This window comes from Mustela nivalis (assembly GCF_964662115.1).
Source record: "Mustela nivalis genome assembly, chromosome: 7".
NCBI lineage: Eukaryota > Metazoa > Chordata > Mammalia > Carnivora > Mustelidae > Mustela > Mustela nivalis.
Window position 1 is genome coordinate 53,704,724 of NC_139026.1, and position 24,462 is coordinate 53,729,185.

At 36.4% G+C, this 24,462-nt stretch overlaps 1 pseudogene across 1 annotated transcript in view; it reads right to left on the reverse strand.

Annotated features, from left to right (window-relative positions):
• Positions 1-24,462, reverse strand: part of LOC309870232 (NKG2-A/NKG2-B type II integral membrane protein pseudogene) — a 70,979-nt pseudogene that overhangs the window by 10,508 nt on the left and 36,009 nt on the right. Inside the window, exon 2 of the transcript in view lies at positions 1,013-1,090. The product of the transcript in view is annotated as an NKG2-A/NKG2-B type II integral membrane protein pseudogene (transcript). The remainder of the gene's footprint in view (positions 1-1,012; positions 1,091-24,462) is intronic.

Consider the following 24,462-nt stretch of genomic DNA (forward strand, 5'->3'; position numbering starts at 1 on the left):
CAGACGCTTAACTGACTGAGCCTTCTAGGCACTCCCGGTAAGGTGATTTTATTTTTTTAATAAGTTTTTTTAAAGATTTTATTACTTATTTGACAGAGAGAGTGACAGCAAGAGAGGGAACAGAAGCAGGGGGGACGGGAGAAGGAGAAAGCAGGCTTCTTGCAGAGCAGAGAGCCCAATCCAGGGCTCAGTCCCAGGACCCAGGGATCATGACCTGAGCTGAAGGTAAATGCTTAATGATCTGCAACCCAGGCACCCTTGTCTCTAGTCTGGTGATTACAAAAGAGTATTTATTTCCTCATACTGTTGCATAAAAAGTAATACTCTCCCATATTCATTATTTCTGAAAACTTATTATGCAATTTTCTAATTCATTTTCCCATAAAACATCAACTATTTTCCTTGTCTAACTTAAGAAAGATAAAGTATAAATTATCCTAATATCAGAGTTTTGAAAATGATGTTATATCTTTATGGGTCTTTGTTTCCAAGGAGGCTTTGTTCTGTATTTGTCCTTCAGTAACTAGAAAAATTAAAGCCATCCTCAGAAAACGTAATATTACACTAAATAAAACACAGTGATTTGAGTTTCTGAGTTTGAAGTTTGATATATTGTCTACAATGAGAAAACTCTGTAATAAATCAATTTTACCCATAAAATTTGAATAAAACTATGAACACGCAGGCAAAGATAGTTCAAAAGTTTTTTAAAAACCAAACTCATAGTCTTTTACAGTATTTGGTTTAACCAATTTCAAGAATTAATTTGTATATCTCAGTAAGGTTTCTCTTATAGTTTGCATTGGAATTATAAAATCTGAATATATGTTTAATACTCTTTATAACTACTCTGTTATTTTTACTTTTGATAAATTCAGAATAACCATTCCACACCTAGAGCATACATGCATTAAAATAGGTAATACAATTCCATAATATTGTGCAACATTTCAAGGCAATGATGATCATTAAAGTGAAAAATTCCCTTGTAGTCTTTGAAACACTTACTTACAATGAATAATGGCTATTGTGACCACAGTGGACATCAAGACAAGGCATATGATTCCCAGGATCCCAGTAATGAGCTTCCCTGAACATGAAGGTAAATAGTTGGAGGAGAAATGAAAATGCTGAGAAAGAATGGATGACAATAATCATTTAGGAAATTTATGTACAAGAAAACCAACAATGCACAGGGAGTCACATATAAAAATTTGGACCCCAAACTTGCATCTATCATTGTATTCTTCTCTCAGAATATGCCATTATATTGGCAGTAAATATATTACCTCCATGAGATTGAATAAAGACCACGAATTACCACACTTCAACAAGATTCATCCTCAGATTTCAATTACAATACCATATTCCAGCCCCAAGCTCTGATCCACACAAATGAAAAATATGGGAGATCATTCCCTACTCATTCCCTGTACCCCTGCTCCCCAGGCACACATTCTAGGACAGTTACACTATGTCTGTCTTAAGTGTTTTACCTTTTCATTGGTAGTTCTTGTCATTCCCTTGAAGATCCCGAGAAGCATCTTGAAGAGTTAATTCTGCATACGTTATTTCTTGCTCAGTTCCCGAAATGACACTTTCAGTGCCCTTAGCTTTCACTTGCTGTCCTTTTGAACCCTTAACCTGAGTTCTGCATAGGTAACTCCTTGGTTATTCATCTCTGCAGCTGTGTGATGTCAGGCACAGGGCTGAATGGGACTGTACTAAAGGACTTGATGCACAGTGGGTGGGACAGTCACAGTGGGTGGAGTGTGTGGTGAGTGCTAGTACTCATCTGCTGTTGAACAATGTAAAATCTGGTACTAATTTCTGTGGAGCTTTAAAGAAGTGCTTCATGATGAAATAAGTGGTTTTTATAACGATATTCTCTGTTTGACACAATAGTATTGATTGGAAACATGTAAAGCATCAAGTTAGTGAAGAAGAAAAAGAATTCAGGAATAATATTGTCCTCATTAATAAAGATTCCACAGAACAGGTCAACACTATCAGAATAACTGGGTTAATATTTAAATGCTGCATTAGAAAGAAAATACTGCACCAGTTTTTTTTACAAGTTTTAAATCCATTATTAATTTAAAAGAAATTGAGTCCCCTAGATTAGGAGCTATTACTTTTAGCACACATAGGATATTCCCATATTCCCATTTCCTGTAGTAAATGACTTTTATTTGGGACTTAGATTTCTTTATTAAAGGGTTTTGTAGTGTTATAAAGTGGTCTTTTACTTTGAGTAATTGTGGAATTTTGAGAAATCATTAAATTTTGAGAAATATTTTATATGTTGAAAAATGTTACATGACATAATAAAGTCTGAACAATAATGAAAACCAAAAAACTATTTTTAAAAGTACTGATTTGGGGCAGCTGGGTGGCTCAGTGGGTTAAGCCTCTGCCTTCGGCTCAGATCATGATCCCAGGGTCCTGGGATCAAGCCCCACATCAGGCTCTCTGCTCAGCAGGAAGCCTGCTTCTTCCCTCTCTCTCTGCCTGCTTCTCTGCCTACTTGTGAGCTCTGTCTGTCAAAAAAATAAATAAAATCTTAAAAAATAAAAAGTGCTGATTTAACACCAGAAATTGACAACTGATTTAATGGTAAGGATGTGAAAACATACAATGGTAGATAAAAGTGTAGATCATTTACAGAACACTGTTGGTACAAACTTCCAGAAAGACCTAAGAATGTCAAAGGCAGTAAGGATGTTTAGTTGTGTAAGGAATTCTAATAAATGAAATGAATATAATGTCATAATTCAGTCAATGAGCTCCGCAGTCAGTGAAATCTGGAATTACTCCTGGCTCTCAAATTTACAAATTATGACATTTAAGAAGTTACTTCCTGTCTAGCTACCGAGTTTACGCTAACCTAAAAGGGGAATTGAAATGTATAAAATATAATGAATTTAAAACACTTAATATTCCATACAGCTTTTCTAAGCTCTCAATACTATATTAGTTATTTTAAGTATTTTTAATACAATAGTTATAGTATCATTACTGATTCATATCCTTTAAAGCATGTAACATAATCCTCTAGACAAGAATACCTTTCAGTATTAAATATCTTTTTTTGCTAATTTTTTTTCAACTTTTTAAAAAAATTTATTCTTTCATATACTTACGTTTAAATAAGCATTTTCCGGAAGGTACCTCATCTTGCTTTTCATGATCGAACTGCTTTCATTTATCAAAGCAAGTATATGAGGAATTACATTTGACTTTTATGATTGAAGGCTTTATTTTAAGAAATTATTTTTTCAAATAGTTATATAATTCTAGTTAGTTGATGTATAGTATGATACTGGTTTCAGGAGTAGAATTTAGTAATTCATCATTTACATATAATCCCCAATGCTCATCACTACAAATGCCCTCTTTAATACCCATCACACATTTAGCCCATCCCCTGGCCACCTCCCTTCCAGCAAACTTCAGTTTGTTCTCTATAGTTAAGAATGTCTTATGGTGGGGCGCCTGGGTGGCTCAGTGGGTTAAGCCGCTGCCTTCAGGCTCAGGTCATGATCTTGGGGTCCTGGGATCGAGTCCCACATCGGGTTCTCTGCTCGGCAGGGAGCCTGCTTCCTCCTCTCTTTCTCTGCCTGCCTCTCTGCCTGCTTGTGATCTCTGTCTGTCAAATAAATAAATAAAATCTTTAAAAAAAAAAAAAAAGAATGTCTTATGGTTTGTTTTCTTTATTTTTCCCCATTCACCTTTGTTCATCTGTTTTAAGAATCTATTTTTAGAGACTGGAATAAATAGCAAATAATATGAGTAATAATATCTATATTGAGGACAAATCCAAAATTAACTGTTCCTACTCATGATGTTTATGGGATTTCTCTTGAAATTATATTTATTTGCAAGCACAATTATGTGCATGTATATGTACCTAATTAATTCTCCATAGACAAGAATTTGCATATTTTAAGAAATTCTCCAGTGTTTTTCATATTCATTCTTGTCTGTTACCCTGGGCTGTTAGAATAAAGATACCAGGGGTGCCTGGGTGGCTCAGTGGGTTAAGCCGCTGCCTTCGGCTGAGGTCATGATCTCAGAGTCCTGGGATCGAGTCCCGCATCGGGCTCTCTGCTCAGCAGGGAGCCTTCTTCCCTCTCTCTCTCTCTGCCTGCCTCTCTGCCTACTTGTGATCTCTCTCTGTCAAATAAATAAATAAATAATCTTAAGAAAAAAAAGAATAAAGATACCAATGTTCTCTGTGATTTGACTGAATATTTTATGCCTCAGGTGTATCCCATCCAGCATCTGTATCTCCCACTAAGTGAGGCGGCTAAGAGAGAGACAGCAGAGACGTGACACATCCCTTCTGTTGGCCAGACAGTTATGCCTCTTCTAGTGAGAGACCAGATTCCTCTTGTAAACAGACAATATCTGTGGTATTCACAGATGACTGACTCTGTGAAAGCTCAGAGTGAGACAAAGTGGGAAAAGTAGATTTCTCATCAATGTGTCACTTAAATTTGAACAGGAAATTCTTACACTTGAGCTATTTTGAAGACTGTTTATCACACACCTCTAGAATGTACACACTTTCACTTTGTAGTGTGCCATTTCTTTTGTCCATTGGCAAGTGCTTCTGAGAAATTTTCATATTCCAGAAGACACTAGGGTCAGAGACTTGACTACCTAAGCTGTTAACTTGCTTCCCTCTGAATCACAAATACTGAGAACTTGGGCCTTGTGAAAAATATCTTACATGTTTAAGTTTCACTTTAAGACAAGTTTGGTAAATCTTCCATTAAGTATTTCTTTTTCTTGTGCCCTCGCTATGTCATTTCTATTGTACTGTAAATATTCTAAAATCATCATCCCCTTAACAGGTATTTGATAATATTTTACACTAATTCCAAAGAGTCACTACATTTTCAACTTTATTTTAACTGCCACAAAAAATCAGTTTCTGAATTTATCTTCTCAATGTTTTGCCTTAGTTTTAATATGCCTTTAATCCATTTTATTATTTGTAAATAAGTTATCTAGGTTCCTGCTGAAGAAGAGGAAACTAAATGCCCATGGGAAGGACACAATATTGAGCAATACAGAACAATAGCACCATTGCAGAGATTTGAATATTGAATAATTGCTCATCCTCCAATTGTAACAAGTTTTTTTTCTATTTTAATAGGAATAATTTTATGAATGAAAAAAGCCTAAGTCTAACTATATAGGGGGGAAATGAATGTAATTTTGAGAATTTCAGTTAACTGACAAAATTGAGAGCGGAGAAAGTACATTTAAAACACAATTAGAGGATACATGAACATCCAAAGAAATAAAACATTAAATCTAAATTACTTAGCTTGCATCAGTGGAATTCTTTTCTGTTTTTACATTGTTGGATTTAATTTGTGAATAATTTTTGAAGATATTTGCATGTTTGTTTCTATTGGTCTATAATACTGGTTTAAATATTGGGGTTTTTTTTAGCAGAATTAGGTGATAATTTTTATTTTTATGTATTTGTAATGATATATAGCTGACATGCAATATTATAGTAGTTTCAGGGGCAGACAGAGTGATTCAACATTTATACACTTTATGATATGACCATTGTGATAAAGCTCATTACCATATATCACCAAACAAAATTAATACAATGTTATTGACTATATTTCCTATGCTATAATCTCTATCCCTGTGACTTATTTATTTTACACCAGGAATTTACACCAATGACTTCCTTTCACCTATTTCATCCATTCCTCCAACCCCTCCCCTATGGAAATCACAGCTATAGTCTATATATGAGCCTGTTTCTGTTTTCTGTGTTTATTTTTCAGTTCTACATTACCAGTTAAATCATACAGTATTTGCCTTTGTCTGTCTGACTAATTTCACTTACATAAAACCTTGTAGGTCCATCAGTATTGTCAAAAATGACAAAAATTTTGCTCTTTTTTTAATCTCTGAGTAATATTCAATTGCATATATGTTGCTTTTGTGTATTCATTCATCTCTAGATGGACACATGGGTTCCTTCCATATCCTGACTATTCTAAGTAATACTGCAATAAACAGAAAGTGCATACACATCCTCAAGTTAATGTTTTCATTTTCTTCAAATAGTTACCCTGAAATGGATTTTCTGGATGTTATGGTACTTCTGCTTTTAATTTTTTGAAGAACCTCTATATTGTTAGCCACTGTGACTACACGAATTTAAATTCCCACCAATAGTGCACAAGGTTCTCTTTTCTCCACATCCACGCCAATATTTGCTATTTCTTCTCTTTTAAATTCTGACAGGTGGGAGGTGAGATCTCATTGTGGTTTTTGTGATTTGCATTTTCCTGATGATTAGTGATGTTGAGGATATTTTCAAGTGTTGGTGGGGCATCTGCGTGTCTTCTTTGAAAGAATATCTATTCTGGTCTGTGCAATTTTTTAAAATTACTTGTTTGTCAATTGTCCAGTATTAAGCTGTTGGAATTCTTTATGTATTTTGAATGCTAACGTCTTGTTGGATATATCATTTGCAAATATATCTTCCATTCAGTAGGCTACCTTTTTGATTTGTTGATGGTTTCCCTGGCTATGAAAACCATTTTAATTTCATGTATTGTTTATTTTTTCATTTTGTTGCACTTCCCTAAAAAGATCCAAAAGAATAAAGGTAAGCCCTATTTTGAAGGTTCTTTTTAATTAATAGATAATGTATTATTTGCTTCAGGGGTACACGTCTCTGAATCATCAGGTTTACACACTTCACAGCACTCAACATAGCACATACCCACCCTGATATCCATAGTCTAGCCACTTTATCCCTCCCCCCACACCAGCAACCCTCAGTTTGTTTCCTGAGATTAAGAGTGTCTTACAGTTTGTCTCCCTCCCCAGTTACACCACATCTCACTTTTTTCCATCCCTGCCCCCCATGATGCTCCACCCTGCCTCTCAAATTCCTCATATTAGAGATATTGTATGATAATTGTCTTTCTCTGATTGACTTATTTCACTTAGCATGTCATCTATCCATGTCACAGCAAATGGCAAGATTTCGTTTTTTGATGGCTGCATATTATTCCATTGTATAGATATACCACTTCTTCTTTATCCATTCATCTGTTGACGGACATCAAGGTTCTGTCCATACTTTGGCTATTGTGCACATTGCTGCTATAAACATTCAGGTGTACATGCCCCTTAGAATCAATACATTTGTATCTTTAGGATAAATACCCAGTAGTGCAATTGCTGAGTTGTAGAGTAGCTCTATTTTCAACATTTTGAGGAACCTCTATGCTATTTTCCAGAGTGGTTGCACCAGCTTGCATTCCCACCAACAGGGTGGGAGGGTTCCCCTTTCTCTGCATCCTCGCCAATATCTGTCATTTCCTGACTTGTTAATTGTAGCCATTCCGACTAGTGTGAGGTGGTGTCTCACTGTGGTTTTGATTTGTATTTCCCTGATGCTGAGTGATATTGAGTACGTTTCAATGTTTCTGTTGGCCATTGGGTTGTCTTTGCCCAATGTCTGTTCATGCCCTCTGCCCATTTCTTGATTGGATTATTTGTTCTTTGGGTGTTGAGTTTGATAAATTCTCTAAGAATTTTAGACATTAGCCCTTCATCTGACATGTCATTTGCAAATATCTTCTCCCATTCTGTCAGTTGTCTTTTGGTTTTGTTGACTGTTTACATTGCTATGCTAAAGCTTTTGATCTTGATGAAGTCCCAATAGTTCATTTTCATCCTTGCTTCCCTTGCCTTTAGCAGTGTGTCTAGGAAGAAGTTGCTGTGGTTTAGGTCGAAGAGCTTGCTGCCTGTGTTCTCCTAAAGGATTTTGATGGATTTCTTTCTCACATTGAGGTCCTTCATCCATTTTGAGTCCATTTTTGTGTACGGTGTAAGGAAATGGTCCAGTTTCATTTTCCTGCATGTGGCTGTCCAATTTTCCCAACACCATTTGTTGAAGAGACTGTCTTTTTTCCATTGGACATTCTTTCCTGCTTTGTTGAAGATTAGTTGACCATAGAGTTGAGGGTACATTTCTGGGCTCTCTTTTCTGTTCCATTAATCTATGTGTCTGTGGTTTTTTTTGCCAATTCTATACTGTCTTGATGATTACAGCTTTATAATAGAGTTTGAAGTCTGGAAGTGTGATGCTGCCAGTTTTGGTTTTCTTTTTCAACATTCCTCTGGCTATTCAAGGTCTTTTCTGGTTCCATATAAATTTTAGGATTATCTGTTCCATTTATTTGAAAAAAATCAATGGTATTTTGATAGGGCTTGCATTAAATGCATAGATTGCTGTAGGTAGCATAGACATTTTCACAATATTTGTTCTTCCAAACCATGAGCATGGAATTTTTTTTTTTATTTCTTTGTGTCTTCCTCAATTTCTTTCATGAGTTCTTTATATTTTTCCAAGTACAGATTCTTTGCCTCCTTGGTTAGATTTATTCCTAAGTATCTCATGGTTTTGGGTGCAATTGTAAATGGGATTGACTCCTTAATTTCTTTTTCTTCTGTCTTGCTTTTGGGGTTTAGAAATGCAACTGATTTCTGTGCTTGGATTTTACATCCTGACACTTTACTGAATTCCTGTATGAGTTTGAGCCATTTTGGAGTGGAGTCTTTAGGTTTTTGACATAAAGAATCATATCATCTTCAAAGCATGAGAGTTTGATTTCTTTGCCAATTTAGGTACCTTTAATTTCCTTTTGTTGTCTTATTGCTGAGGCTAGGACTTACAGTACTATGTTGAATAGCACTGGTGATAGTGGACCGCCCTGTGGTATCTCTGACCTTAGCAGAGAAGGTCTCAGTTTTTCCCCATTAAGGATATTATTCATTGTGGGTTTTTCATAGATGACTTTGATGATATTGAGGTATGTACCCTCTATCACTACACTGTGAAACTTTTTGATCAAGAAAGGATGCTGTACTTTGTCAAATGCTTATTCAACATCTACTGAGAGTATCATATGTTTCTTCTTCTTTCTTTTATCAATGTATTGTATCACATTGATTGATTTGTGGATGTTGAACCAAACTTGCACCCCAGGAATAAATCCCACTTGGTCATGGTGAATAATCCCTTTAATGTACTGTTGGATCTTATTGGCTAGTATATCAGTGAGATTTTTTGCATCCATGTTCATCAAGGATATCAGTGTGTAATTCTTTTTGGGTCTTTGTCTGGTATTGGAATCACAGTAACGCTGGCCTCATAAAATGAGTTGGAAGTCTTCCTTCCATTTCTATTTTTTTGGAACAGTTTCAGAATAGATATTAATTCTTCCTTAAATGCTTGGTAGAATTCCCCTGGGAAGACGTCTGGCTGTAGGCTCTTTTTAGTTGGTGATTTTTGATGACTCTATCAATCTCCTTACTAACCAGTGGTTATAGGTCTGTTCAGGTTTTCTTCCTGGTTCAGTTGTGGTAGTTTACATGTCTCTAGGAATGTATCCATTTCTTGCGGATTGTCAAATTAGCTGGTGTGTAGGTGGTCATAATATGTTCTTATAATTGTATTTCTTTGGTGTTGGTTGTGATCTCTCCTCTTTCATTCATGGTTTTATTTATTTGGGTCCTTTCTCTTTTCGTTTTGATAAGTCTGACCAGGGGTATGTCAGTCTTATTAATTCTTTCAAAGAACCAGCTCCCAGTTTAATTGATCTGTTCTACTGTTCTTCTGTTTTCTTTTTTATTGATTTCTGCTCTGATCTTTATTATTTCTCTTCTCCAGCTAGGTTTAAGATTTCTTTGATGTTCTTTCTCCAGCTCATTTAGGTGTAGGTTTAGATTGTGTACTTGAGAACTTTCTTCTTTTATTGCTATATATTTCCTCTCAGGACCACCTTTGCTGTGTCCCAAAGATTTTGAACAGTTATGCTTTCATTTTGATTTGTTTCAATGAATTTTTTAAAATTCTTCTTTAATTTCCTGGTTTACCCATTCTTTAGTAGGATGCTCTTTTTCCTCCAAGTATTTGAGTTCTTTCCAACTTTCCTTTTGTGGCTAAGTTCTAGTTTCAAATCACTGTGGTCTGAAAATATGCAGGGAGTGATCCCAATCTTTTGGTTCCAGTTGAAACCTGATTTGTCGCCTAGGATGTGATCTATTCTGGAGAATGCCCATGTGCGGTAGAGAAGAACATCTATTCTGTTGCTTTGGGATGGAATGTTTTAGATATATCTGTGATGTCCATCTGGTCCAGTGTGTCATTTAATGCCTTTATTTCTTTGTTGATCTTTTCTTAGATGATCTGTCCATTTCAGTGATGGGGTTGTTAAAGTCCCCTACTATTATTGTATTATTGTCTATGTCTTTCTTTGATTTTGCTATTAATTGGTTTATATAATTAGCTGTTCCCATGTTAAGGACATATTTACAATTATTAGATCTTCTGGTTCACCAGACGCTTTAAGTATGATATAGTCTCCTTCCTCATCTCTTATGATAGTCTTGGGCTTAAAATCCAGTTTATCTGATATAAGGATTGCCACTCAAGCTTTATTTTGATGTCCTAGCATGGTAAGTTGTTTTCCACCCCCTCACTTTCAATCTGGAGGTGACTGTACGTCTAAAATGAGTTTTTGGTAGGCAGCATATCAATGAGTCTTTTTTTTTTTTTAATATGCATTCTGATACCCTGTGTCTTTGGATTAGAACATTTTGCCCATGTATATTCAGGTTTGTATTGCCTGTAAGGTGACTATCACTGTATATTTCCTCTGTTCCTTTCTGGTCTGCTACTTTTAGGCTCTCACTTTGCTTAGACGACCACTTTCAATATTTCCTGTAGGGCTGGTTTGGTGTTTGCAAATTCTTTTAGTTTTTGTTTGACCTGGAAGCTTTCTATCTCTTTTTATTTTCAATGACAGCCTAGCTGGATGTAGTATTCTTGACTACATATTTTTCTTGTTTAGAGCTCTGAATATATCATGCCAATCCTTTCTGACCTATCAGGTCTTTGTGGATTGGTCTGCTGTCAATCTAATATTTCTGCCATTGTACATTATAGACTTCTTGTCCTGAGCTGCTTTCAGGATTTCCTATTTGTCACTAAGAATTGTAAATTTTACTATTAGATGATGGGGTGTGGACCTATTTATATTGATTTTGATGGAGGTTCTCTGTGCCTCCTGGATTTTGAGGCTTGTTTCCGTCACCAAATTAGGGAAATTTTCTGTTATAATTTGCTCCAATGGACCTTCCACCCCTCTCTCTCTTTCTTCTTCTTCTGGGATCCCAATTATTCTAATATTATTTAGTCTTATGGTATCACTTATCTCTCTAATTCTCCCCTTGTGACCCAGTAGTTGCTTATTTCTCTTTTTCTCACCTTCTTTATCCTCCCTCATTTGGTCTTCTATATCACTAATTCTCTCTTTAGCCTCATTTATCCTAGGAGTAAGAGCCTCCATGTTTTATTGTACTTCATTAATAGCTTTTTTATTTCAACTTGGTTAGATCTTAGTTCGTTTATTTATCCAGAAAGGTATTCTCTAGTATTGTCTATGTTTTTTTTTTTTTTTCCCCAAGCCCAGCTAGTATCTTTACAATCATCATTCTGAACTCTAGATCTGACATCTTCCTAATACCTGTGATTGGTCCATAGCAGTTTGTAGTTCCTCTTATCCCCTTTTTTGAGGTCAGTTTTTCTGCTTTGTCATTCTTTCCAGAGAAGAATAAATGAATGAGAGAATCAAATGCTAAAAGGGTAACAATGACCTCAGAAAAACTATACATTAAAGAACAAATCAGAAAAGATCCAAAACCAGAGTGAAAAGAAATAAGCAAGCAATCCAACAACAGCAGCAAAACAAACAAACAAACAAACAAAACAAAAAAAAAAAAAAATATATATATATATATATATATATATATATATATATATATATATATAAAATCAGGCTGGTGAATAGAACAGACCGATAGACTTCATGGGGTGTATTTTGATCTGTTTGAAAAAATTGGCTCCCCAAATTTTAAAGAACAAAAATCTTATATTTATATAAACTGAGGATAAATATGATGAAGGGATGAAATATGACTATAAAGATGAAAATTCAAAAAATATTTTAAAAAGGGAATTGATAAAATAAGAAGGTGGTTGAAAAAAAAAATCTGAAAAGAAAGAGAGAATATGATCAGGTGGGAGAATAGAACGAAGTCATACACTAGATTTAGAGTATATTTTAGATCCGTTAGAAGAAACTGTATCCCAAAATTTTGAAGAAATAAAAACTTAGATGTATATAAAAGATGAGGTTAAATACAATAAAGGGAAAGGATATTACTATAAAAATGAAAACTAAAATAGATTTTTTAAAAGGTATTAATAAGATGTTTATTAAAATAGGAAAGAGGAAAATTTTTAAAAATAAGGAAATAAAAAAATAAAATTAAAAAAAATTGTAACATTGAAAGACTAAAAATCATGGGGAAAAGCCATGAATTCTATGTGTTCCATTTCCCTAGCTCTGGAGTTTCGTAGTTGTCATTGATTGGTGAACTTGGGTTTGGCTGCATGTTCTTGCTAATCTTCTGGGGGAAGGGCCTGTTGCAGTGATTCTCAAATGTCTTTGCCCCAGGCAGAATTGCACCACCCTTGCCAGGGGACAGGCTAAGCATTCTGCTCAGGTTTGCTCTCAGGAGATTTTGATTCCTGAATACTTTCTGTAGAGATTTGGAGGACAGGAATGAAGATGGCAACCTCCCAATCTCCAGCTGGTAGGAACCAAGAGCTCAGGGCCCCACTCCTCAGTGTGCTCTCAGAGAAAAGCAGTCAATCCCTCCCATTACCCTGGTCTGTGGCCGCACTCTGTGCTCAGTGGCCTGTGACCAAGCACTTCTCTCTATGGTGCACGGCCCCATTTGGAGTCTCCAAACCCAGCAGATTCCTGCAGTGCTCCCATGCCACTCCTTCCAGAGGAGGAAGGTGAGTCTCCCTGGATCTGCCACTTGTGGGGTCCTTGTTCAAAGAGTAGTGGCCCTACTATGACTCAGATCATGTTCAAGATAACCCTGAGCTGAAAACCCCTCCTTGGCTCTGTCTCTGCAACCAGCTTCCTTGCTCCAATACCTGGGTCTCTGCCAAACTCAGACACCCTCAGTCTTTCTGTGACCCTGAGGGTCCTGAGACTACAATGTCCCTGTGACGATTTTACCCCCTGTTTAGCCACTAGAAGTCTCTCCATAGAGTTGACTTCTAAAAGTTCTGATTTTGTGCTCCACTGCTCTCTCACTTGCCAGGAGCTAGTCCTTCCCCCTATGGTCTATCTTCCCAAATATTGCCTCAGATTCACTTCTCTGGATATCCTACCTTCCAGAAAGTGGCTGCATTTACATTTGTAGAATTGCTGCTATTCTATCCTTCAATCTGTTGAGTTTGTCAGTGTTCAGGATGGTTTGATAACTATCTAGCTGAATTTCTGGGACCAGACTAAACTTAAGTCTCCTTCCCCTCCACCATTTTGTTCCTCTCTGCCTGCAGTTTATTGTTTTTTTTTTAACACAATTTACTGAAGAGTTTCTTTTTTTATGATTTATTTTTTATTTTCAGCATAACAGTATTCATTATTTTTGCACCACAACCAGTGCTCCATGCATTCCATGCCCTCTATAATACCCATCACCTGGTAACCCAACCTCCCACCCCCCGCTCATTCAAAACCCTCAGATTATTTTTCAGAGTCCATAGTCTCTCATGGTTCACCTCCCCTTCCAATTTCCCACAACTCCCTTCTCCTCTCTAACTCCCCATGTCCTCATGCTATTTGTTATGCTCCACAAATAAGTGAAACCATATGATAATTGACTCTCTCTACTTGACTTATTTCACTCAGCATAATCTCTTCCAGTCCCATCCATGTTGCTACAAAAGTTGGGTATTCATCCTTTCTGATGAAGGCATAATACTCCATAGTGTATATGGACCACATCTTCCTTATCCATTTGTCTGTTGAAGGGCATCTTGGTTCTTTCCACAGTTTGGTGACCGTGGCCATTGCTGCTATAAACATTGGGGTACAGATGGCCCTTCTTTTCACTACATCTGTATCTTTGGGGTAAATACCCAGGAGTGCAATGGCAGGGTCATAGGGAAGTTCTATTTTTAATTTCTTGAGGAATCTCCACACTGATCTCCAAAGAGACTGCACCAACTTGCATTCCCACCAATAGTATAAGAGGGTTCCCTTTCTCCACATCCCCTCCGACACATGTTGTTTCCTGTCTTGCTAATTTTGGCCATTCTAACTGGTATAAGGTGATATCTCAATGTAGTTTTAATTTGAATCTCCCTGATGGCTAGTGATGATGAACATTTTTTCATTTGTCTGCTAGCTCTTTGTATGTCTTCATTGGAGAAGTGTCTGTCCATATCTTCTGCCCATTTTTTGATATGATTGCCTGTTTTGTGTGTGTTGAGTTTAATGAGTTCATTATAGATCCTGAATATCAACCTTTTGTCTGTACTGTCATTTGCAAATATCTTCTCCCATTCCGTGGGTTGCCTCTTTGTTTTCTTGACTGTTTCCTTGGTTGTGCAGAAGCTTTTGATTTTGATGAAGTCCCAAAAGTTTATCTTCACTTTTGTTTCCTTTGCCTTTGGAGACATATCTTGAAAGAAGTTTTTGTGGCTGATATAGAAGAGATTACTGCCAATGTTCTCCTCCAGGATTCTGATGGATTCCTGTCTCACATTGAAGTCTTTTATCCATTTTGAGTTTATCTTTGTGTCCAGTGTAAGAGAATGGTCGAGTTTCATTCTTCTATATATAGCTGCCCAGTTTTCCCAGCACCATTTATTGAAGAGACTTTTTCTCTGCTGTATATTTTTTCCTGTTTTGTCAAAGATTATTTGACCATAGAGTTGAGGGTCCATATCTGGGCTCTCTACTCTGTTCCACTGGTCTATGTGTCTGTTTTTATGCCAGTACCATGCTGTCTTGGTAGGCTCCTTTGGTTTTAAAGTCTAGTTTGTCTATATATTGCTACTCTCACTTTCTTTTGATGTCCCTTGTATGATCATTGCTTTCCCAGCTCCTCAATTTCAATCTGCAGGTCTAAAATGAATCTCTTGTATGCAGCATGTACATGGGTCTTATTTTTTGTTTATTTTGTTTTTGTTTTTGTTTTAATACATTCTGACACTCTATGTCTTGTGATTAGAGCATTTAGTCCATTAGTGTTTACTGTAATTATTGATAGATATGTGTTTATTACCATTCTATTACTTTTTTTGTCATTTCTGGAAATTTTTTCTTATGCATTCTTATGTCACTTTTGGCCTCTCCTTTACATTTAAATTGTCCCCTTTAATATTTCTTGCAGGTTGTTTTAGTTGTTATGAACACCTTTAATTTTTGGATGTCTGAAAAAATTATTTATGTCTTCTTCTACTTTGAATAATCGCCTTTATGGATAGAGTGTTCTTAATTGCATATTTTTTTTCCCATTGAACACTATGAATATATCATGCAATTCCCATCTGCCTTGCAAAGTTTCTGTTGAGACACCTCTGGCTAGCCTTGTGGGTCTTTCTGTATAAGTTAAGGACTACTTTTGCTTTTGGTTTTCATTTTAAGATTTTTTTTGTCATCATATTTTGCTAAATTAAATACAATATGTCTTAGTGTTGCCTTGCTTTTGTTGATCTTGATGGAAGTTTTCTGGGCCTCCTGGACCTGGACTGTAAAAATAGAAAAAGAAGAGCCTTACATAATGCTCTTCCAATCTAAGAAGCAGATCTAACAATTGTAAATTGTTAGCACATAACATGGGAACACCCAAATATATAACACAATTAGTAACAAACATTGATAATAGCACAGTAATAGTAAGGGAATTTAACACCACACAATGGACAGATCATCTAAACAGAAAATAAGCAAGGAAACAATGACTTTGAATGACACACTCGATTGGTTGGACTTAACAGGTATATTAAGAACATTCTATCCTAAAACAGCAGAATACACATTCTTTCCAAGTGCACATGGAATATTCTCCAGAATAAATCACATATTAAGTCACAAAGCCAGCCACCATAAACACAAAAACATTGGATTCATGCTATGTGCCTTTTCTGACAACAATTTTATGAAACTCGAAGTCAGCAAGAAAAAAAAAAATTGAAAACAAATACATGTAAGCCAAAAAAGCATGATATTTAACAATGAAGGGTCAACCAGGATATCAAAGAAGAAATGAAAAAAATGCATGGAAACAAATGAAAATGAGAAAACAGTTGTTCAGAACCTTTTAAGTAAGCAGAGAAAGACTGTTATATGGTTTCACTTATATGTGGAATATAAGGGATAGCACAGAGGACCATAGGGGAAGGAAGGGAAAATTGGGAAGAAATCAGAGAGAGAGAGAGAGAGAGAGAGAGACAAACCATGAGAGACCTGGACTCTAGGAAGCAAACTGAGGGTAACAGAGGGGAAGGAGGTGGGGTTTGATATAACCAGGTGATGGGTTCAACGAATAGTGGAGTACAAAAACAGAAACCTGGAAAAACCTCTTCATGTATTAAAGAAATTGACTTTGTTGTATAAAATTTCCTACAAAAACAACTCAGAAGCTCAGATGGCATCTGTAGTGAATAATGACACTCTGAAATATTGATCACCTCCCCTACCTATTATGGGACAGTTCTATGTATTACATCCTACATATATTACAAATTCTGGAAGACACTGTTGCAAACTTTGCTTTGAATACTGCATAGTCTTGCATACTGCAAAGAAATTAACAGAAATTTTTCTTTCATATATACCAATATATTTATAACTTTTCAAGCCCTTATGACCTCCTCAAATACCCAGTTTTGCATCTAGTACTATTACCTTTAACCCTAAAGAATTTCCTTCCTTTAGCACCTCTTGCAGTGCAGGCTTGCTGATGATAGATGTTCCAAGTTTATTGGAAAATGTCTTAATTTACCTTCATTCTGGAAGACTTTTAATGATATCAAATTGTGGACCAGAATATTCATTTTCTTGAAATGAATAATCTAGTATTTTCTCAATTTCATTATTTCTAATGAATTTCTGGGCATATAAAATGTAGCTGTTCTCTGAACACTCTCAATATTTTCTTTTTATTTCTTTTGGAAACCTAACTACAATGTAATCACTTGTGACTTAGTTTTTATTTGTCTTACTTGGGTTTTCTGGGCTTCCTGAATTTAACTTGCTGTTTTTCAACAAATCTGAATTGTGTCAGTCATTATTTCTTCAAATATTTTTCTGCCAAATGTTCCCTGATTCTTTTAAGATCCTCATAACACATGTATCATAAATTTTGAGGTTATCACATTGGTCTATCTTTTATAAATTATTTTCTATCCTTCTCAGAGTGGATTATTATTCTTATACAAACCAGAGCATTTGGGGGGTACACAGATTTTTTTACATGTTGCCTTAGAAGGAGCCAATACACACACATACACACACACACACACACATACACACACCCCAATTGTAATTAAGTGCCTCATTAAAAGTTTGTCAGAACAGAACATTTTAAATGTTCATAATGTATTTCATCCATGAGTTTACATTCATTAATTACCAGAAAAGAAAATTTTCAGATTAATAAATTTGTTACATCAGTTAGTCAGACACATCTCAGCCCTTCCTGCTGAGATGGGGAGTTAACAACTACTAAATTTTACATCAGTGCTCTCTTCGGCAGCACATATACTAAAATTTTACATCAAATTTCCAATATTTTTCTTCTACAGACTTATCTATCTCGTGAAATATAATGAGAAAAATATTCCTACAGCTATTATGGTAGATTGGGTTAATGCTCAATGAATCTACATCTCTTCCATCTGGCCACTTTAAAAAGACTATACCTTGTAGACAATTAATAATGAGTTTGGTCAAGTGACTTGTTTTCACAATATAATGTGAGCGAAATGTGATAGAGTTTAGGCATTAAGAAACATATTTCTCCTGACTGCTAATCTCTGCTATAAGAGTTTTAATTTAGAGATTAGCCAGCTTTTCAGAGAATAACACATATAAAAAAAGATGTGTGGGGAAACTGTAATCTGGAGCCAAGTCCATGCATGCAAAGCCTCAATAGCTAAAACCCAGCCAAAACAGGAACTGATGAATGAGAAATAAATGTTTAGTTTTCATGTCCTCTGCCCATTTCTTGATTGGGTTATTTGTTCTTTGGGTGTTGAGTTTGCTAAGTTCTTTATAGATTCTGGACATTAGTCCTTTATCTGATGGGATTGGGAGGGAGACAAACCATAAGTGACTCTTAATCTCACAAAACAAACTGAGGATTGCTGGGGGGAGGGGGTTTGGGAGAAGGGGGTGGGATTATGGACATTGGGGAGTGTATGTGCTTTGGTGAGTGCTGTGAAGTGTGTAAACCTGGTGATTCACAGACCTGTACCCCTGGGGATAAAAATATATGTTTATAAAAAATAAAAAATTTAAAAACATTTAAAAAAATGTTTAGTTTTCAATGTCAGTGCTCTCTTGGGTGTCTGTAGCACAACTTTAGCAATTAGATAGAGCTAGCATTTACATATTATATGAATTTGATTTTGAATATTCATATAATTTCTATGTTGGAGTATAAGAAATCAGTACGGAAAGTATAAAGTATATGTGTAAAAAAGAATACATCTCTGACTCACTGATCTCATTTAACATAATACACTCTAGCTCCATCCACATCATTGCAAAATGGCAAGATTTTATTCTTTTTGATGGCTGAATAATATGCTAGTGTGTGTGTGTGTGTGTGTGTGTGTGTGTACACACTCTTCTTTATTCATTCATCTGTTCATGACATTTGGACTCTTTCCATAATTTGGCTATCATTGATAACGATGCTATGCTGCACATTGGGTGCATGTATTCCTTTGAATAATAAGGTTCATGTCTTTGGGCAAATACCTATCAGTGCAATTGCTGGATCAGGGGTAGTTCTATTTTTAACTTTTTGAGGAAACTCCATACTGTTTTCCATAGTGGCTGTACCAGCGGTTGTTCCTGCCAACAATGCAAAACATTTCCCTTTCTTTGCTTCCTCACAAACACCTGTTGTTTCCTATGTTCATTGATTTTAGCCATTCTCATTGGTGTGAGGGGATATATCACTATAGCTTTGATTTGTATCTTCCTGATGGTGAGTGATGATGAAGATCTTTTCATGTGTTGGTTGCCCATCTGTATATCTTCTTTGGAAAAATATTTATTCATTTATAAACTGGATTATTTATTTTGGGGGGTTCAGTTTGATAAGCTCTTTATACATTTTGGAAACTAACCTTTTATCCAATATCTCATTTACAAATATCTTCTCCCATCCCATAGGTTACCTTTTAGTTTTGTTGATTATTCTGTTCTCTATGCAGAAACTTTTTATCTTGATCAAGTTCCAATCATTTATTTTGCTTTTGTTTCCCTTGCCTCAGGTGATGTATCTAGTAACAAGTTGTTACAGTCTATATCAAAGAGGTCATTGTGTTTTCCTCTAGGATTTTGATGGTTACTACTCTTGCACTTGGGTATTTCAAACCATTTTGAATTTACTTTTGTGTATGGCGTAAGAAAGTGGTCCAGTTTTATTCTTTTGCATGTTGAAGTTCAGTTTTCCCAACATCATTTATTGAAGAGACTATATTTTTTCCATTGGATATTCTTTCCTGCTTTGTTGAAGATCAGTTGACATATAGTTTGGGGTTAATTCTGGGTTTTCTTTTCTGTTCTATTGATCTCTGTGTCTGTTTTTGTGCCAGTACCATATTCTCTTGAGGACTAAAATTTTGTTATATAGTTTGAAGTCTGGAATAGGAATATCACCAGCTTTGCTTTTCCTTTTAAAGATTGCTTTGACTATTCAAGGTCCTTTGTGGTTCCATACAAATTTTAGTATTCTTTATTTTAGCTCTGTGAAAAATGCTGTGTTATTTTGATAGGGAGTGCATTAAATCTGTAGATTTCTTTGGGTAATATCAAAATTTTAACACTATTTTTTCTTCCAATTCATGATAATAGAATGTTTTTCCATTTCTTTGTGTCATCCTCAATTTCTTTCATCAGTGATTTACAGTTTTCAGAATATTGGTCTTTCACTTCTTTAGTTTGATTTATTCATAGATATCTTATTGTTTTGGTGCAACTGTAAATGGAATTAGTTTAGGTATGTAAATGAAATGGACTTCTGGATGCTGATTTTGTATCATGCAACTTTACTGAATTTGTGCATTAGTTCTAGAATATTTTTTGGTGGAATCTTTTGGGTTTTCTCTATAGAGTATCATATCATCTACAAATAGTGAAAGTCTGAATTCTTCCTTCTTGATTTGGGTGATTTTATTTATTTATTTATTTACTTATTTACTTTTGGTCTGATTAAGGCTAGGACTTATAGTACTATATTGAATAACAGAAGTGAGAGTGGACATCCCTATCTTGTTCCTGATCATAGTGGAAAAGGTCTCAGTTTTTCCCATTGTGGGTGATATTAGTTGTGGGTTTTTTATATATGGCCTTTATTATGTTGAGGTATGTTTCTTCTTTCTTGACTTTGTTGAGGGTTTTTATCCTGAATGTTGGTCAAAGCTTTTTCTGATTCTGTTGAGAGGATCATATGGCTCTTATCCTTTCTCTTTTAAATGTGGTTTATTCCACTGATAGATTTAAAATACTGAACCACCCTGGTACTCCTGGAATAAATACCACTTGATTGTGGTGAATGGTTATTTTAATGTACTGTTGGATTTAATTTACATGCATCCATGTTCATCCATGATATTAGTGTGTAGTTCTCTTCTTTAGTGCAGTCTTGGTCTGGCTTTGGTACCAAGGAAATGCTGGTTTTAGTGAATGGGTTAGGGAATTTACCTTCCATTTTTATGTTTTGGAATAATTTGAGAAGAATAAGTATTAACTTTTTATTAAATGTTTGGTGGAATTCCCTTGAGAAGCCGTCTGGTCCTAAACTTTTTTTTTTTTTTTTTTTTTTTGTTAGGATACTTTTGATTACTGATTCAATTTCTTTGCCAATTATCCATCTGCCCAACTTTTCCACTTCTTCCTGTTTCAGGTTTGGGAGTTCGTGTTTCTAAGAATTTATCCATTTTTTCCAGTTGTCCCATTTGTTGGCATAATTTTTCATAATGTTAGCTTATAATTGTTTGTATTTCTCTAGTGGTAGTGAAAAAATCTTGCTCCTTTTATGTAAAAAGCACAGATATACATACAGAACATAAAGAGATATATAACATATTTTTGGTTTGAATTTTCATAGAGATGGATTGTAAAGACTCCTTGGTAGGTTGAGTTTGGGGGAATTAATGGAGAAAATGTTGAGGAATGTAATGTTAAAGAATAATATGCATGATGTAAAAGTGTTCAAATCACCCAGGTTTTGTAGGTAAGGCTGTACCTTCTTTATCAAGAAGTACCAACAGATGAGCAATATGCTCTGACTCTATTTTAATAGTATCAATTTGGCAGTTAAAAAGAGTTACAGAAATTATGGTTAAAAAAACAAAAACAAAAACAGGAAGACTCAAGTAAGTCAGGCAAAAGATGTGATGTTTGGACCAAAGTAGATAGTGGCAATAGTGAGAAGAGATTGGACTCTGGCACACTTTGAAGTCAGTGTTAACAGGACTTTAGCATGAGAATGTGGTCTGAGAATGTAGGGGTGTCAAGAATAAAACATGTGTTTGGGGGAGACAAGACGGCGGGGAAATGCCTTTTCAACCTGTATCCTAAAGTGAGCTGATTACCTACCTAAGAACTCCGATCACCCATGAAATCAGCTTGAGATTAGAATTATACACATCTGGATCTCTACAGGGGCAGAAGACACCAGTGGGCAGGTAAAGTGGAGTGGAAACATTGGACTGATATTGGAAGATAAACAAAAGGGGGAGGGAGCCACCAGAGGTGACCGATTGGAAAGTAATACCCTTAATATGAGAGTGCCCTGCATCTGGGGACCAGCATTAACTTGGAGAGTGGTTGAAAGCACTCAAAAAGAGCAAAGAATTGCGGGGGGGGGGGGATTTTGGGAATCAGGGCAGCTAGGGACAGGGGCTTAAGTCTCCGACCCAGGACAGCCTCCCCTGGCACTGAGCCAGAGAGAGTGCAGCGGAGAAACCAGGTCTTGATCCCTGAGCCCCCAGCACACCCAAGAACGCATGGGGTCTGGCTCCTGTGAGGCGCTGGGAGCCTCGCCAGATGGCAGAATGCGGAGCCATGATATAGAGCCTGAGACACATGCACACCTCACCCTCCCCTGAGAGAGGTGCATGAAGGCCCAGCCTGGTGCTTTCAGACCTGTGCCCTGCTCTCAGAGCCTGAGATTACACTACCCACACCCTCCCTGGAGAGAGGTGCGCACAAGCCTGGCGCTTGAGGCACTCCCAGCAGGGGCCAGCAGGGAAATCTTAGTGTGCGATTGCTGCTTGGATTCTCTCTGGCGGTCTGGAGCTGCCCAGACAGCCTCCACTGCCATGGTTTTGGGTACAAGCAGAAGATCCTGCGTCCCCAGGGACTGCGACTTGGAACCTGCTCTGCCAGTGGCCAAGGGGGAATTTAGATGGGCTCTGCAGCACCCACAGGGGATCAGGCTAAAGCTTCTTTCTGAGAGGGAGGTCAGGGTACAGTTTGCTTTCCTCTAAACCTACAAAAACCATTAAAAGCAGTCAAGGTGAGAGAAAAAAAAAAGTGAACAAACATAAAAACCTCCAGAGAACAAAAGCCTGAGTCTCCACCCAGGATTATAGATACAAAAAACATCAAGGCACCTCGTAGTCAAATTGAGGAATCATAATTGTAGAAACAATCTCTTGAAAGCTGCTAGGACAAAGAGGCTCCTTACTTACAGAGGAAAGCCCATCAGAATAACGTCAGACCTATCCACAGAGACTGGCAAGGCATAAAAAGCTGCCAAGATATATTCAGGGCGCTAAATGAGAAGAACATGCAGCCAAGAATACTTTATCCAGCAAGACTGACATTCAAAATGGATGGAGAGATAAAGAGTTTCCAAGACCAGCAAGGCTTAAAAGACCGTGCAACCACCAAGCTGACACTGCAGGAAATATTAAGGGGGGTCTATAAAAGAGGAAAAATCCTAAGAATAGCGTTGAACAGAAATATAGAGACAATCTACAGAAAGAAAGACTTCAAAGGTAACACGATGTCAATAAAAAAGTATCTATCAATAATCACTCTCAATGTGAATGGGCTAAATGCGCCCATAAAATGACACAGGGTTGCAGATTGGATAAAACGACAGGACCCATCCATATGTTGTCTACAAGAGACCCATTTTGAACCTAAATATACACCCAGATGGAAAGTAAATGGATGGAGAAGCATCTTTCATGCCAATGGGCCTCAAAAGAAGGCTGGAGTAGCGATTCTCATATCAGATAAATTAGATTTTAAACTAAAGACTGTAGTCAAAGATACAGAAGGACACTACATAATTCTTAAAGGACTACCCACCAAGATGATCTAACAATTGTAAATATCTATGCCCCCAATATGGGAGCAGCCAATTACATAAGAGAATTGTTAATCAAGCTGGAGTCATAGAGATATGAATACATTAATAGTAGGAGATCTTAACACGCCTCTCTCAGAAATAGATCATTGAAGCAGAAAATCAATAAAGAAACAAGAGCATTGAATGACACATTGGACCAGATGGACCTCATAGATATATACAGAACATTCCACACTAAAACAACAAAATACTCATTCTTCTCAAGTGCACATGGAACCTTCTCAAGACTCGACCATTCTCTTACACTGTACACAAAGATAAACTCAAAATGGATAAAATACCTCAATGTGAGACAGGAATCCATCAGAATCCTGGAGGAGAACATTGGCAGTAATCTCTTCGATATCAGCCACAAAAACTTCTTTCAAGATATGTCTCCAAAGGTAAAGGAAACAAAAGCGAAGATGAACTTTTGGGACTTCATCAAAATCAAAAGCTTCTGCACAGCAAAGGAAACAGTCAAGAAAACAAAGAGGCAACCCACGGAATGGGAGAAGATATTTGCAAATGACAGTACAGACAAAAGGTTGATATTCAGGATCTATAATGAACTCCTCAAACTCAACACACACAAAACAAGCAATCATATCAGAAAATGGGCAGATGATATGGACAGACACTTCTCCAATGAAGACATACAAATAGCTAGCAGACACATGAAAAAATGTTCATCATCACTAGACATCAGGGAGATTCAAATTAAAACTACATTGAGATAGCACCTTATACCAGTTAGAATGGCCAAAATTAGCAAGACAGGAAACAACATGTGTCGGAGGGGGTGTGGAGAAAAGGGAACCCTCTTACACTGTTGGTTGGTGGGAATGCAAGTTGGTGCAGCCACTTTGGAGAACAGTGTGGAGATTCCTCAAGAAATTAAAAATAGAACTTCCCTATGACCCTGCC